This window comes from Protopterus annectens, chromosome 1.part1 (assembly GCF_019279795.1).
Source record: "Protopterus annectens isolate FY-2018-M chromosome 1.part1, PAN1.0, whole genome shotgun sequence".
Lineage (NCBI taxonomy): Eukaryota > Metazoa > Chordata > Ceratodontiformes > Protopteridae > Protopterus > Protopterus annectens.
The window spans coordinates 1,525,181,050-1,525,197,079 of NC_056726.1; the positions used below are offsets into that span (position 1 = coordinate 1,525,181,050).

The window sequence follows — 16,030 nt, forward strand, 5'->3', positions numbered from 1 at the left end:
TTACTTCGGGAAATAACAGGGAAATTGAATGCAGGTAAAGGGAAGGAAGTAATGGCTGTTAACACCACTGATTACTTAGGGAAATAACAGGGAAATTGAATGCAGGTAAAGGGAAGGAAGTAATGGCTGTTAACACCACTGATTACTTAGGGAAATAACAGGAAATTGAATGCAGGTAAAGGGAAGGAAGTAATGGCTGTTAACACCACTGATTACTTCAGGAAATAACAGGGAAATTGAATGCAGGTAAAGGGAAGGAAGTAATGGCTGTTAACACCACTGATTACTTCGGGAAATAACAGGGAATTGAATGCAGGTAAAGCGAAAGAAGTAATGGCTGTTAACACCACTGATTACTTAGGGAAATAACAGGAAATTTAATGCAGGTAAAGGAAGGAAGTAATGGCTGTTAACACCACTGATTACTTAGGGAAATAACAGGGAAATTGAATGCAGGTAAAGGGAAGGAAGTAATGGCTGTTAACACCACTGATTACTTAGGGAAATAACAGGGAAATTGAATGCAGGTAAAAGGAAGGAAGTAATGGCTGTTAACACCACTGATTACTTAGGGAAATAACAGGGAAATTGAATGCAGGTAAAGGGAAGGAAGTAATGGCTGTTAACACCACTGATTACTTAGGGAAATAACAGGAAATTGAATGCTGGTAAAGGGAATGAAGTAATGGCTGTTAATACCACTGATTACTAAGGGAAATAACAGGGAAATTGAATGCAGGTAAAGGGAAGGAAGTAATGGCTGTTAACACCACTGATTACTTAGGGAAATAACAGGGAAATTGAATGCAGGTAAAGGGAAGGAAGTAATGGCTGTTAACACCACTGATTACTTAGGGAAATAACAGGGAAATTGAATGCAGGTAAAGGGAAGGAAGTAATGGCTGTTAACACCACTGATTACTTAGGGAAATAACAGGAAATTGAATGCAGGTAAAGGGAAGGAAGTAATGGCTGTTAACACCACTGATTACTTAGGGAAATAACAGGGAAATTGAATGCAGGTAAAGGGAAGGAAGTAATGGCTGTTAACACCACTGATTACTTCAGGAAATAACAGGGAAATTGAATGCAGGTAAAGGGAAGGAAGTAATGGCTGTTAACACCACTGATTACTTAGGGAAATAACAGGGAAATTGAATGCAGGTAAAGGGAAGGAAGTAATGGCTGTTAACACCACTGATTACTTAGGGAAATAACAGGAAATTGAATGCAGGTAAAGGGAAGGAAGTAATGGCTGTTAACACCACTGATTACTTAGGGAAATAACAGGGAAATTGAATGCAGGTAAAGGGAAGGAAGTAATGGCTGTTAACACCACTGATTACTTAGGGAAATAACAGGGAAATTGAATGCAGGTAAAGGGAAGGAAGTAATGGCTGTTAACACCACTGATTACTTAGGGAAATAACAGGGAAATTGAATGCAGGTAAAGGGAAGGAAGTAATGGCTGTTAACACCACTGATTACTTAGGGAAATAACAGGAAATTGAATGCAGGTAAAGGGAAGGAAGTAATGGCTGTTAACACCACTGATTACTTAGGGAAATAACAGGGAAATTGAATGCAGGTAAAGGGAAGGAAGTAATGGCTGTTAACACCACTGATTACTTAGGGAAATTGAATGCAGGTAAAGGGAAGGAAGTAATGGCTGTTAACACCACTGATTACTTAGGGAAATAACAGGGAAATTGAATGCAGGTAAAGGGAAGGAAGTAATGGCTGTTAACACCACTGATTACTTAGGGAAATAACAGGGAAATTGAATGCAGGTAAAGGGAAGGAAGTAATGGCTGTTAACACCACTGATTACTTAGGGAAATAACAGGGAAATTGAATGCAGGTAAAGGGAAGGAAGTAATGGCTGTTAACACCACTGATTACTTAGGGAAATAACAGGGAAATTGAATGCAGGTAAAGGGAAGGAAGTAATGGCTGTTAACACCACTGATTACTTAGGGAAATAACAGGGAATTGAATGCAGGTAAAGGGAAGGAAGTAATGGCTGCTAATACCACTGATTACTTAGGGAAATAACAGGCAAATTGAAAGCAGGTAAAGGGAAGGAAGTAATGGCTGTTAACACCACTGATTACTTCAGGAAATAACAGGGAAATTGAATGCAGGTAAAGGGAAGGAAGTAATGGCTGTTAACACCACTGATTACTTAGGGAAATTGAATGCAGGTAAAGGGAATGAAGTAATGGCTGTTAACACCACTGATTACTTAGGGAAATTGAATGCAGGTAAAGGGAAGGAAGTAATGGCTGTTAACACCACTGATTACTTAGGGAAATAACAGGGAAATTGAATGCAGGTAAAGGGAAGGAAGTAATGGCTGTTAACACCACTGATTACTTAGGGAAATAACAGGGAAATTGAATGCAGGTAAAGGGAAGGAAGTAATGGCTGTTAACACCACTGATTACTTAGGGAAATAACAGGGAAATTGAATGCAGGTAAAGGGAAGGAAGTAATGGCTGTTAACACCACTGATTACTTCAGGAAATAACAGGAAATTGAATGCAGGTAAAGGAACGGAAGTAATGGCTGTTAACACCACTGATTACTTAGGGAAATAACAGGGACATTGAATGCAGGTAAAGGGAAGGAAGTAATGGTTGTTAACACCACTGATTACTTAGGAAAATAACAGGAACTTGAATGCAGGCAAAGGGAAGGAAGTGATGGCTGTTAACACCACTGATTACTTCGGGAAATAAGAAGGAAATTGAATGCAGGTAAAGGGAAGGAAGTAATGGCTGTTAACACCACTGATTACTTAGGGAAATAACAGGGAAATTGAATGCAGGTAAAGGGAAGGAAGTAATGTTTGTTAACACCACTGATTACTTAGGGAAATAACAGGCAAATTGAATGCAGGTAAAGGGAAGGAAGTAATGGCTGTTAACACCACTGATTACTTAGGGAAATAACAGGGAAATTGAATGCAGGTAAAGGGAAGGAAGTAATGGCTGTTAACACCACTGATTACTTAGGGAAATTGAATGCAGGTAAAGGGAATGAAGTAATGGCTGTTAATACCACTGATTACTAAGGGAAATAACAGGGAAATTGAATGCAGGTAAAGGGAAGGAAGTAATGGCTGTTAACACCACTGATTACTTCAGGAAATAACAGGGAAATTGAATGCAGGTAAAGGGAAGGAAGTAATGGCTGTTAACACCACTGATTACTTAGGGAAATAACAGGGAAATTGAATGCAGGTAAAGGAACTGAAGTAATGGATGTTAACACCACTGATTACTTAGGGAAATAACAGGGAAATTGAATGCAGGTAAAGGGAAGGAAGTAATGGCTGTTAACACCACTGATTACTTAGGGAAATTGAATGCAGGTAAAGGGAAGGAAGTAATGGCTGTTAACACCACTGATTACTTAGGGAAATTGAATGCAGGTAAAGGGAAGGAAGTAATGGCTGTTAACACCACTGATTACTTAGGGAAATAACAGGGAAATTGAATGCAGGTAAAGGGAAGGAAGTAATGGCTGTTAACACCACTGATTACTTCAGGAAATAACAGGGAAATTGAATGCAGGTAAAGGGAAGGAAGTAATGGCTGTTAACACCACTGATTACTTAGGGAAATTGAATGCAGGTAAAGGGAAGGAAGTAATGGCTGTTAACACCACTGATTACTTAGGGAAATAACAGGGAAATTGAATGCAGGTAAAGGGAAGGAAGTAATGGCTGTTAACACCACTGATTACTTAGGGAAATAACAGGGAAATTGAATGCAGTTAAGGGAAGGAAGTAATGGCTGTTAACACCACTGATTACTTCAGGAAATAACAGGGAAATTGAATGCAGGTAAAGGGAAGGAAGTAATGGCTGTTAACACCACTGATTACTTAGGGAAATAACAGGGAAATTGAATGCAGGTAAAGGGAAGGAAGTAATGGCTGTTAACACCACTGATTACTTAGGGAAATAACAGGGAAATTGAATGCAGGTAAAGGGAAGGAAGTAATGGCTGTTAACACCACTGATTACTTAGGGAAATAACAGGGAAATTGAATGCAGGTAAAGGAAGGAAGTAATGGCTGTTAACACCACTGATTACTTAGGGAAATAACAGGGAAATTGAATGCAGGTAAAGGGAAGGAAGTAATGGCTGTTAACACCACTGATTACTTAGGGAAATAACAGGGAAATTGAATGCAGGTAAAGGGAAGGAAGTAATGGCTGTTAACACCACTGATTACTTAGGGAAATAACAGGGAAATTGAATGCAGGTAAAGGGAAGGAAGTAATGGCTGTTAACACCACTGATTACTTAGGGAAATAACAGGGAAATTGAATGCAGGTAAAGGGAAGGAAGTAATGGCTGTTAACACCACTGATTACTTAGGGAAATAACAGGGAAATTGAATGCAGGTAAAGGGAAGGAAGTAATGGCTGTTAACACCACTGATTACTTAGGGAAATTGAATGCAGGTAAAGGGAAGGAAGTAATGGCTGTTAACACCACTGATTACTTAGGGAAATAACAGGGAAATTGAATGCAGGTAAAGGGAAGGAAGTAATGGCTGTTAACACCACTGATTACTTAGGGAAATAACAGGGAAATTGAATGCAGGTAAAGGGAAGGAAGTAATGGCTGTTAACACCACTGATTACTTAGGGAAATAACAGGGAAATTGAATGCAGGTAAAGGGAAGGAAGTAATGGCTGTTAACACCACTGATTACTTAGGGAAATAACAGGGAAATTGAATGCAGGTAAAGGGAAGGAAGTAATGGCTGTTAACACCACTGATTACTTAGGGAAATAACAGGGAAATTGAATGCAGGTAAAGGGAAGGAAGTAATGGCTGTTAACACCACTGATTACTTAGGGAAATAACAGGGAATTGAATGCAGGTAAATGGAAGGAAGTAATGGCTGTTAACGCCACTGATTACTTAGGGAAATAACAGCGAAAATTGAATGCAGGTAAAGGAAAGGAAGTAATGGCTGTTAACACCACTGATTACTTAGGGAAATAACAGGGAAATTGAATGCAGGTAAAGGGAAGGAAGTAATGGCTGTTAACACCACTGATTACTTAGGAAATAACAGGAAATTGAATGCAGAAGGTAGGAAGGAAGTAATGGCTGTTAACACCACTGATTACTTAGGGAAATAACAGGGAAATTGAATGCAGGTAAAGGGAAGGAAGTAATGGCTGTTAACACCACTGATTACTTAGGGAAATAACAGGGAAATTGAATGCAGGTAAAGGGAAGGAAGTAATGGCTGTTAACACCACTGATTACTTAGGGAAATTGAATGCAGGTAAAGGGAAGGAAGTAATGGCTGTTAACACCACTGATTACTTAGGGAAATAACAGGGAAATTGAATGCAGGTAAAGGGAAGGAAGTAATGGCTGTTAACACCACTGATTACTTCAGGAAATAACAGGGAAATTGAATGCAGGTAAAGGGAAGGAAGTAATGGCTGTTAACACCACTGATTACTTAGGGAAATAACAGGGAAATTGAATGCAGGTAAAGGGAAGGAAGTAATGGCTGTTAACACCACTGATTACTTAGGGAAATTGAATGCAGGTAAAGGGAAGGAAGTAATGGCTGTTAACACCACTGATTACTTAGGGAAATAACAGGGAAATTGAATGCAGGTAAAGGGAAGGAAGTAATGGCTGTTAACACCACTGATTACTTAGGGAAATAACAGGGAATTGAATGCAGGTAAAGGGAAGGAAGTAATGGCTGTTAACACCACTGATTACTTAGGGAAATAACAGGGAAATTGAATGCAGGTAAAGGGAAGGAAGTAATGGCTGTTAACACCACTGATTACTTAGGGAAATAACAGGGAAATTGAATGCAGGTAAAGGGAAGGAAGTAATGGCTGTTAACACCACTGATTACTTAGGGAAATAACAGGGAAATTGAATGCAGGTAAAGGGAAGGAAGTAATGGCTGTTAACACCACTGATTACTTAGGGAAATAACAGGGAAATTGAATGCAGGTAAAGGAAGGAAGTAATGGCTGTTAATACCACTGATTACATCGGGAAATAACAGGGAAATTGAATGCAGGTAAAGGGAAGGAAGTAATGGCTGTTAGCACCACTGATTATTACTTAGGAAATAATAGAGAAATTGAATGCAGGTAAAGGGAAGGAAGTAATGGCTGTTAACACCACTGATTACTTAGGGAAATAACAGGGAAATTGAATGCAGGTAAAGGGAAGGAAGTAATGGCTGTTAACACCACTGATTACTTAGGGAAATAACAGGGAAATTGAATGCAGGTAAAGGGAAGGAAGTAATGGCTGTTAACACCACTGATTACTTAGGGAAATAACAGGGAAATTGAATGCAGGTAAAGGAACTGAAGTAATGGCTGTTAACACCACTGATTACTTCGGGAAATAACAGGGGAATTGAATGCAGGTAAAGGGAAGGAAGTAATGGCTGCTAATACCACTGATTACTTAGGGAAATAACAGGCAAATTGAATGCAGGTAAAGGGAAGGAAGTAATGGCTGTTAACACCACTGATTACTTAGGGAAATAACAGGGAAATTGAATGCAGGTAAAGGGAAGGAAGTAATGGCTGTTAACACCACTGATTACTTCAGGAAATAACAGGGAAATTGAATGCAGGTAAAGGGAAGGAAGTAATGGCTGTTAACACCACTGATTACTTAGGGAAATAACAGGGAAATTGAATGCAGGTAAAGGGAAGGAAGTAATGGCTGTTAACACCACTGATTACTTAGGGAAATAACAGGGAAATTGAATGCAGGTAAAGGGAAGGAAGTAATGGCTGTTAACACCACTGATTACTTCGGGAAATAACAGGGAAATTGAATGCAGGTAAAGCGAAGGAAGTAATGGCTGTTAACACCACTGATTACTTAGGGAAATAACAGGGAAATTGAATGCAGGTAAAGGAAGGAAGTAATGGCTGTTAACACCACTGATTACTTAGGGAAATAACAGGGAAATTGAATGCAGGTAAAGGGAAGGAAGTAATGGCTGTTAACACCACTGATTACTTAGGGAAATAACAGGGAAATTGAATGCAGGTAAAGGGAAGGAAGTAATGGCTGTTAACACCACTGATTACTTAGGGAAATAACAGGGAAATTGAATGCAGGTAAAGGGAAGGAAGTAATGGCTGTTAACACCACTGATTACTTAGGGAAATAACAGGGAAATTGAATGCAGGTAAAGGGAAGGAAGTAATGGCTGTTAACACCACTGATTACTTCAGGAAATAACAGGGAAATTGAATGCAGGTAAAGGGAAGGAAGTAATGGCTGTTAACACCACTGATTACTTAGGGAAATAACAGGGAAATTGAATGCAGGTAAAGGGAAGGAAGTAATGGCTGTTAACACCACTGATTACTTAGGGAAATAACAGGGAAATTGAATGCAGGTAAAGGAAGGAAGTAATGGCTGTTAACACCACTGATTACTTAGGGAAATAACAGGGAAATTGAATGCAGGTAAAGGGAAGGAAGTAATGGCTGTTAACACCACTGATTACTTAGGGAAATAACAGGGAAATTGAATGCAGGTAAAGGGAAGGAAGTAATGGCTGTTAACACCACTGATTACTTAGGGAAATAACAGGGAAATTGAATGCAGGTAAAGGGAAGGAAGTAATGGCTGTTAACACCACTGATTACTTCAGGAAATAACAGGGAAATTGAATGCAGGTAAAGGGAAGGAAGTAATGGCTGTTAACACCACTGATTACTTAGGGAAATAACAGGGAAATTGAATGCAGGTAAAGGGAAGGAAGTAATGGCTGTTAACACCACTGATTACTTAGGGAAATAACAGGGAATTGAATGCAGGTAAAGCGAAAGAAGTAATGGCTGTTAACACCACTGATTACTTAGGGAAATAACAGGAAATTTAATGCAGGTAAAGGAAGGAAGTAATGGCTGTTAACACCACTGATTACTTAGGGAAATAACAGGGAAATTGAATGCAGGTAAAGGGAAGGAAGTAATGGCTGTTAACACCACTGATTACTTAGGGAAATAACAGGGAAATTGAATGCAGGTAAAGGGAAGGAAGTAATGGCTGTTAACACCACTGATTACTTAGGGAAATAACAGGGAAATTGAATGCAGGTAAAGGGAAGGAAGTAATGGCTGTTAACACCACTGATTACTTAGGGAAATAACAGGGAAATTGAATGCAGGTAAAGGGAAGGAAGTAATGGCTGTTAACACCACTGATTACTTCAGGAAATAACAGGGAAATTGAATGCAGGTAAAGGGAAGGAAGTAATGGCTGTTAACACCACTGATTACTTCAGGAAATAACAGGGAAATTGAATGCAGGTAAAGGAAGGAAGTAATGGCTGTTAACACCACTGATTACTTAGGGAAATAACAGGGAAATTGAATGCAGGTAAAGGGAAGGAAGTAATGGCTGTTAACACCACTGATTACTTAGGGAAATAACAGGGAAATTGAATGCAGGTAAAGGGAAGGAAGTAATGGCTGTTAATACCACTGATTACTTAGGGAAATAACAGGGAAATTAAATGCAGGTAAAGTGAAGGAAGTAATGGCTGTTAACACCACTGATTACTTAGGGAAATAACAGGGAAATTGAATGCAGGTAAAGGGAAGGAAGTAATGGCTGTTAATACCACTGATTACTTAGGGAAATAACAGGGAAATTGAATGCAGGTAAAGGGAAGGAAGTAATGGCTGTTAACACCACTGATTACTTAGGGAAATAGGGAAATTGGCAGACATGAGAGCATATTAGTATTAGAAAATTAAAGTGCTTATTACATTGCTGCATAACAATTTAAGATACATTATTTATTTGCATGAAATGGTCTTGCATTAGTTATATTTATTTTCATACACTCATAAAAGTTTGCCTAATCCTCCAAGTCAACCTGCCTTTGCTTCCATGGCTTCCCTTACTTTGTCTGTTGCCAAGTATGTAGATCAAAGTTTGAGAGCTTATTGGCTTCATGTTAGATCATGGGTAAAAAGACAACACAAATTCTGGATGAGGTGTGGATACAAGTGGGACAGACTTTGGCTACTTCAGATGTGGTCTTCCTGTACAAAAGTATCCATCTCAAGATGGGGCTGAATGCTGTAACTGCTTTGCTGCAAGAAAACTAAGTGTTAAACTTGAAGAATTTATATTTTGATTTGTTTACATATTTATTAACCAAGAATGTACTTACTGAAAACAAAATACTTTTTTAAAAGCATTAGGAGACAGCAGCCGGAGTAAAATGGCCCTCATTTATGCAATCTCTAGATACATAGCTTTATAAGATTGTGTTTAGAGGAACTCTTAAAAAACATTCAGAGCAAGGTGAAGAAAACAGAATGGTTAATTTCACAAACAGTAACACAACATGATTCAATGTTAATTTCACATACAGCAACAAAACATGATTCAATGTTAATTTCACATACAGCAACAAAACATGATTCAATGTTAATTTCACATAGAGCAACAAAACATGATTAAATTCAGCACTGATTTTCATCCCAAAAGTGGGTTGGGCGATAATCAGATAAATTCTTGAAAACCTCTGGAACATTTCAAGGTTAGATCACAGATTAGTTTAACAGATTACACAGAGACCATGGTTGTCAAGTAGGAAAGGCGGGACTTTTAGCAAAATGAGTTGGTTAAACATATTCCAAAAGTAGGGGGTATATAGAATAGGCAGCTGTTATCTAGGTGGCCACTCCTTGCACTATAAAGACATACATACTTCAGAAAACTCTTTCTTAGTACAAGTATCCATAGCACTCAAAAGCTTGTTTAGATAGCCATGTATACTTGTCAAGGCTTAAGTTCCACATAAGTAATTTCCTTATAGACACAGAATTGAACAGATCAGAAATTAAAAGTAAAAGAAATGAAAATGGATTGTACAGACATCTGAAAGATGTACATAAGCTACATAACGATGAACGTTTAATTTTCTTGACACAGAAAAACCACAACTGGATATAAGAGGAGAAAATGCTGAGGAAATATTTTACAATGTAGGCAGAATATGGGGATTTTCAGGTTACAGTCTTAACATGCCAAGAAAGGAATGAAATACTGAACCGCATCTACGTATTCATAAGAAATATTTTAAAAAGCTCATTTTCACATATTTAGATTTCATACAAAACGTATGAACTGTCTTTAATTTGTTGAAAGAAATATTTACATTGACAAATTAGTATTAGCAGTGAAGATGGTGTTAAGACAGTGGTAGTATAAAATGGATTTGCACATTTACTGCACTGCACTGTAGTTGTTCCACAGTCAAAATAACATGCAAGACAGAAGACAAAGGTACTATTGTACGAGAGTATTTATGGAATTTATTAACAAAATTACATGCTATGAGTGGTTATTTTTAACATTATTAATTTGTATTATTATCAGCAAAGGTCAACATGAGGAAAATCAGTTGGAAGTAATTTCATGCCTGCAGAAAAGACATTTAGCCTTCTACAAGTGTAAGTTGTTTAGTTAATTATCTTTGTGGAGTGTATTACTTTCTAAAATTCAGATAAAGGGAAGTAACCTGAGGGTAAGGTTTGAAAGTGTTGGGTGTGGTTGTTTCATTTAAAGGTTCATCAGGTGATTTGAATCCTTAACCTGGAAGACCTGACTGGATAGGTGAAATCCAATATATATGTAAGTCTCTGTCTGCCTGTCTATCTGTCTGTCTATGATGGAATGTGTGTTGATTAGCATTTTGTTAGCTTCCTCCAAAGTCAGTTAAGAGAGCTGTGGTCTGGATTCATCACGAATGGTCCACGATTAGGGTCCAGAATACTCAGGCTAAGGATGGTTGGATTTTGAAAGATCCCTTAGGTAGTACCAACCTGTTATTGGAGTGGAATTGGAATGGAGGAGTCAAACACAAGAGGCACCTTCTTCTACTGACTTGGCGTCTTTTTTCAGGAGCCGAGGAATAGACTGACACTTTCAGTGGGTAAGGGGTAGCTTTTGTCCGTGATGAAGGAGACCACCAAAATGAACAGGATAGTCCCTAAATGGATTTTGCTGGAGTTATATAAGGTGGTCCTCTGGATGGAGGGTGTAACGAATGGATGGGTACTGCAGGTCTCACGAGTCAAAGCTTAGCAGATGGTGACTCTTGGGAGAGGAAGGAACTTAAGGTGGGTGAAATCTTACTGTCTTACTTCAACTGTGAATCACTACTACAGTTTGGGGGGGTCATGGTATAATACTTCAGTTTAACTGCACTGATAATAACCTAGCACTGACTCATGAGCATCTGGGTAGCTCTAGTCTGAAGCAATCAGACTTAGGACAACAAAAAAAGTATTTCTTGTTGATGTAAAAAGTCCTGCATCAGAAATGTAATGTGCTGTTAATGGGTTTGGATGCTGAAAAGGCCTTTAATGGATTGCACTGGCACTTCCTGTTACAGGGTGGATTACTTAGCTTTTTTTGCCCAGTTTAAAGACGTGTTGATTGCAATGAATGGGTAACCGACAGACCACATGAAACTCTATGGAGAGGTCTCTGCTGTGTCTATCCTTCTTAGGGAAAAAAGGTAGGGGTGCTCCTTTCCCCTTTGTTTTGAAATTTTTGGAACCTTTTGGCCAGACTGTGAAGCAATCAGTTCTGAGGGACAATGATTTGCAAGTACAAGTGGAAACTGGTTGTGTTGGTTGATCATATGAAGATTTCTCTTCAGGATCCAGAGAGGGTCACTAGGTCCTTTCTTAGAGTGGTGAGAGACTCAGAGAACATAAGGATTAGACTTTGAGGATACATCCGGATTCTCCATAAATGAAGATAAAAGTAGAGAGAGAGGCTAGGCTATCCCATAATAACATAAAGGGGTGACCATTTGAGTGCTGGTCTTCTTAAAAATTTACAATTTTCTTTTATGAGGGTAGAGGAGAATTGTACTGTTTTGATTACTGCTTTGTTAGATAAGTGTCATACCCTGTCCTTTGAAATTCTGTTGAGAATTATTTTAGCAAAAAGGACTTTCCATTCCCTCCCCTGTACTGTATCCCAGCCTAAACTGTTCCACATACTTTTCTAATTCCCAGATCAAGGCCTTACATATAAGGGTGAGGAGGTACATCTGGACAGCTGAGTGACACACTCTCCACAGAGAAGCTATATGTGCCCAGTGCTGGGGAAGATTTAGAGATCCTAACATGCAATAGCATTTTCATGGTACACAGTTTCAGACAGTTTTGCGATGGGGCCCATTTGCAATGAGTATAGAGAGGTTGAGCCTTGGTTATTATAGCCTTTTCATCTTCTGGTGCTGAAGCAGCAGTCTAGGAAGGATTACTTTTTTTCTCACAGCTGTTAAAATGACTAATTTTCTCTCTGCACTTGTGTGACTGTGGAGTTACTATTTTGTTCCCTTGCAAAAATAACACTTTTTGTGATTGGGTAGAGCTTCAACTAGTTTGCTTCATCTAGTTCAAGGTTCAAATAATCTTGACTCATGCAAAAGTTGTGGAACTCTGGGAAAGTAGATCTCTCATCTGTCCCTATTTTGTAGGGACACTGCCTGATGTTTCATAAGTTCAAAGGTTCATAGGTTGGTACTAGGCTATCGGCCCTAGGGCCTATACAAGCCTAGCCATAACAATTCCCTGGCTATTTCTTCCACAATATTTACTTCCCTGGACCCCTGTCTAGCAGGGTGACTGATGTGATCTATGGGGTGAATTTCCTATCTCCCATCCAATCGTCAAGGTTCCTTTTGAAGAGGGCCAAAGAGGCGCTGTGCTTTACATGTATGGGCAGTCTATTCCAGAGTCTGGGGCGTCTCTGGGTCATGAACCTATCCCTCCAGCATGTTTTGTTCATTGTGAAGACAAGGTTTAGATCCCTGGAGCATGCAGCTCTGAGGGTTGGCATTTCTTTAAGTGTAGCATGTCCAACAGCTCTGGGTTTGACATGGCCTTGTATGTTAAGCAGAGATCACCTCTGAGTAGACGATATGTGACAGAGTATAGCTGGAGTTTTTTCAGATGGTCAGCATAGGGCATCTGCTTTAGGCCTGTGATACTTTTAGTGAGGTATTTCTGCATCCTTTTCAGTTGTTGCAGATGTCTTGAGAGGTACATACCAAACAGGGCATTGTATTCTACAATGGGTCTAATGAGGGATGAGTACAGTGGGACAATGACCTCCTTTTTTCTGGATGAAAAGCCCTTAGTGATGAGGTGTGCCACACAGAAGAATTTCCTGACTGTTGTGGCGATGTGGTTATCAAAGGTGAGACCACTGTCCACCTGTGTCCCTAAGTCTCTTATCACACTTTTGGTGTTTAGTGTACTGCCACCTATGTGGTAATTCAAGGGTATATGTTTTTTCCCAAAGGGGATAACTATACATTTCTTGGCATTGAGCTTAAGCACATGGCTCTGGCACCAAGCATCTGTTTCTGTAAGGCCCTTTTGCAGAATATCCACATCATTTGGGGATTCAATAATGGCTCCCAGTTCACAGTCATCTGTGAACTTTGTTAGCCAGAATCCCTTAGTGTTGGCCTGTACTTCAGAGAAGTAGATGCCACACAAGAGCGGTCCCAGGACTGAACCCTGAGGCACTCCACTTGTCACTTGACTGAAACTGGATTTGGAGTTGGCTGCTTTTACAGTGTAGGTTCTGTCAGTAAGCCAGTTGGCACCCCATCGAGTGACACAGGGATTAATTCCCAGCTTAGTAAGTTTATCTATGATTCCAGAGTGGGGGATAGAGTCAAAGGCCTTGGCGAGGTCCAGATAGGCTGTGTGGACTGCTTTACCCTCATCCACAGCTCTGGAGACTGATCTGAAGAAGGCAATCAGGTTCAGGAGACAAGATCGGCCCTTCATGAACCCAAACTGGGTGGGGTCCAGAGTTTGAAGAATGCCACTGTCTTTGTTTATAAGTTCCATGGCCTTGCAGATCAGGCTCATCAGACTGATGGGGTGGTAGTTCCCAGGATCCAAGGTGGATCCCCGTTGTGGAGTGGGGTAATTGTAGCAGTGCGCCACTCAGTGGGCATGAAGCCTGAGGTGAGGCTATGATTAAACATGACAGAGACATAGGGGACCCACAGACACTTGACCCCACCCTGTTCGGCTTTGTAAAGGGCAGATCCTGCCTTTTAAACCTGGTTGACTTTTTCGAAACAGTCACTAGAGCCATTGATGAGGGCAAAGCAGTCCATACAGCATACCTGGACTTGGCAAAGGCCTTCGACACAATACCCCACTCAGGCATCATAGATAAGCTCAACAGCTTAAAAGTAAACCCTTATGTCACTAGATGGGTTGCAAACTGGCTAAAGGACAGAACCCATAAAGTTAAAATCGCTGGAGCAATGTCAGACTCAAAGCCAGTCACAAGTGGTGTCCCACAGGGATCTGTCCTGGGACCCCTCTTGTTCGGCATTTATTTCTCAGATGTTAAAGCAAACATGGGAGGGCTGTGGCTGACAAAGTTCGCAGATGACTGCAAACTAGGCGCCATAGTCAATACACCAGCAGACACACACATCCTACAAAAAGGCCTCACAGAAATGGACAACTGGTGCCGGAGTCACGGCCTTAAACTAAATGCCAAAAAATGTATAGTCATACCCTTTTGGAAAAACAAAGTACCCACAAATTATCACATAGACAGCAACTCACTGAGTACGGAAAAAGTAATCAGAGACCTAGGGACCCAAGTCGACAGCGACCTCTCATTTGACACCCACGTTGCCAAAGTGGTTAGAAAAACATTGTACCTTGCACACCTCATCATGAAGGGATTCACATCCAGATCCAAGGATGTCATTGTACCCCTATATTCCTCCCTCATCAGACCCACGATTGAGTACAATGCCCCATTTGGTATGCACCTCACCCGGCATTTGCAACAGCTGGAGAGACCACAAAAGTACCTCACCAAGAGGATCAAGGGTCTCCAACATATGTCTTATTCTGCCAGACTAAAGAAACTTCAGCTCTATTCAGTAGCATACCGCCTGCTCAGAGGTGATCTCTGCCTGACGTACAAGGCCATGTCCAATCAGGATCTGATGGACATGCTCCACCTCAAAAAATCCAAATCCATCAGGAACACGAGAGCTAAAGACTTAAACCTCGGCACAAGTATGAATAGGACATGCTGGAGGGATAGATTCATAACCGAGAGGCTTCCCATGCTCTGGAACAAGATCCCAGTTCGTATTAGGCAGAGCCCCTCACTGACTCTTTTCAAGAGAAATCTTGATGAGTGCATGGGAAATCATAAGTTTACCCCAGGGGTCACATCTGTGTCACTGCTAGACAGGGGCACAGTAAACTAATTCTATTATATAAGGGGACCTTCATTGTGTCACTACTAGACAGAAGCACAGTATTCTAAATTTATTCTGTACATTTTTGTACCATTTCATGGGGTGGCAAAAGCCACATCACTATGGCTAGGCTTACAAATGCCCCAGGGCAGATAGCCTAGTACTATACTATGAAACTATGAAACTTAGGTGAGGTGCCAGTTCATTTTGTAGTTCATGTAGTACACAGCCCAGGATGTCATCTGGTCCCATGGATGCTGTATTCTTAGCTTTGGAGAGTGCGTTTTTTACATGTGTGGCCATTATTACCGGAATTTGGCAATCTTTCGGTATTGAAATGGGCCCTTTAGGGGGGTGCGAGGGGGGTAAAGTTGGCACTGAATCAATCTGCCAGGATATTGGCAATATCCTTGGGATCAGTATAATTAATGCCATTCTGTTGTAGCTCAAATCAGATCTGAGCATTGCCATTTAGATTCTTGACATAGCTATAGAATGCCTTGTTGTTGTCATTGGAATCTTTGGCAATTTTATTTTCATAACTAGTTTGGAGGATTTTATGACGGATCTCAGCTTCTTACTGAGGCTGGTAAGGGAGTTTTTTGCAACTTGGGATTTTCCTCTTTTCTGCAACAGTTTCTTCCTTTTGTTGTAAAGTTTGTTTATGGCAGGGGACCACCAGATTGGCTTCCTT

The 16,030-nt window shown here is 40.2% G+C and overlaps 1 protein-coding gene and 1 long non-coding RNA gene across 2 annotated transcripts in view; one reads left to right on the forward strand and one right to left on the reverse strand.

The window, feature by feature from the left end:
- LOC122816457 (zinc finger protein 501-like) overlaps positions 1-16,030 on the reverse strand; it is a 184,031-nt gene that overhangs the window by 61,277 nt on the left and 106,724 nt on the right. The window lies entirely within an intron of this gene.
- LOC122811164 lies at positions 3,782-5,583 on the forward strand. Its single transcript, XR_006366218.1, has 3 exons — positions 3,782-3,921; positions 4,478-4,619; positions 5,317-5,583. It is a non-coding gene; the product is annotated as an uncharacterized LOC122811164 (long non-coding RNA).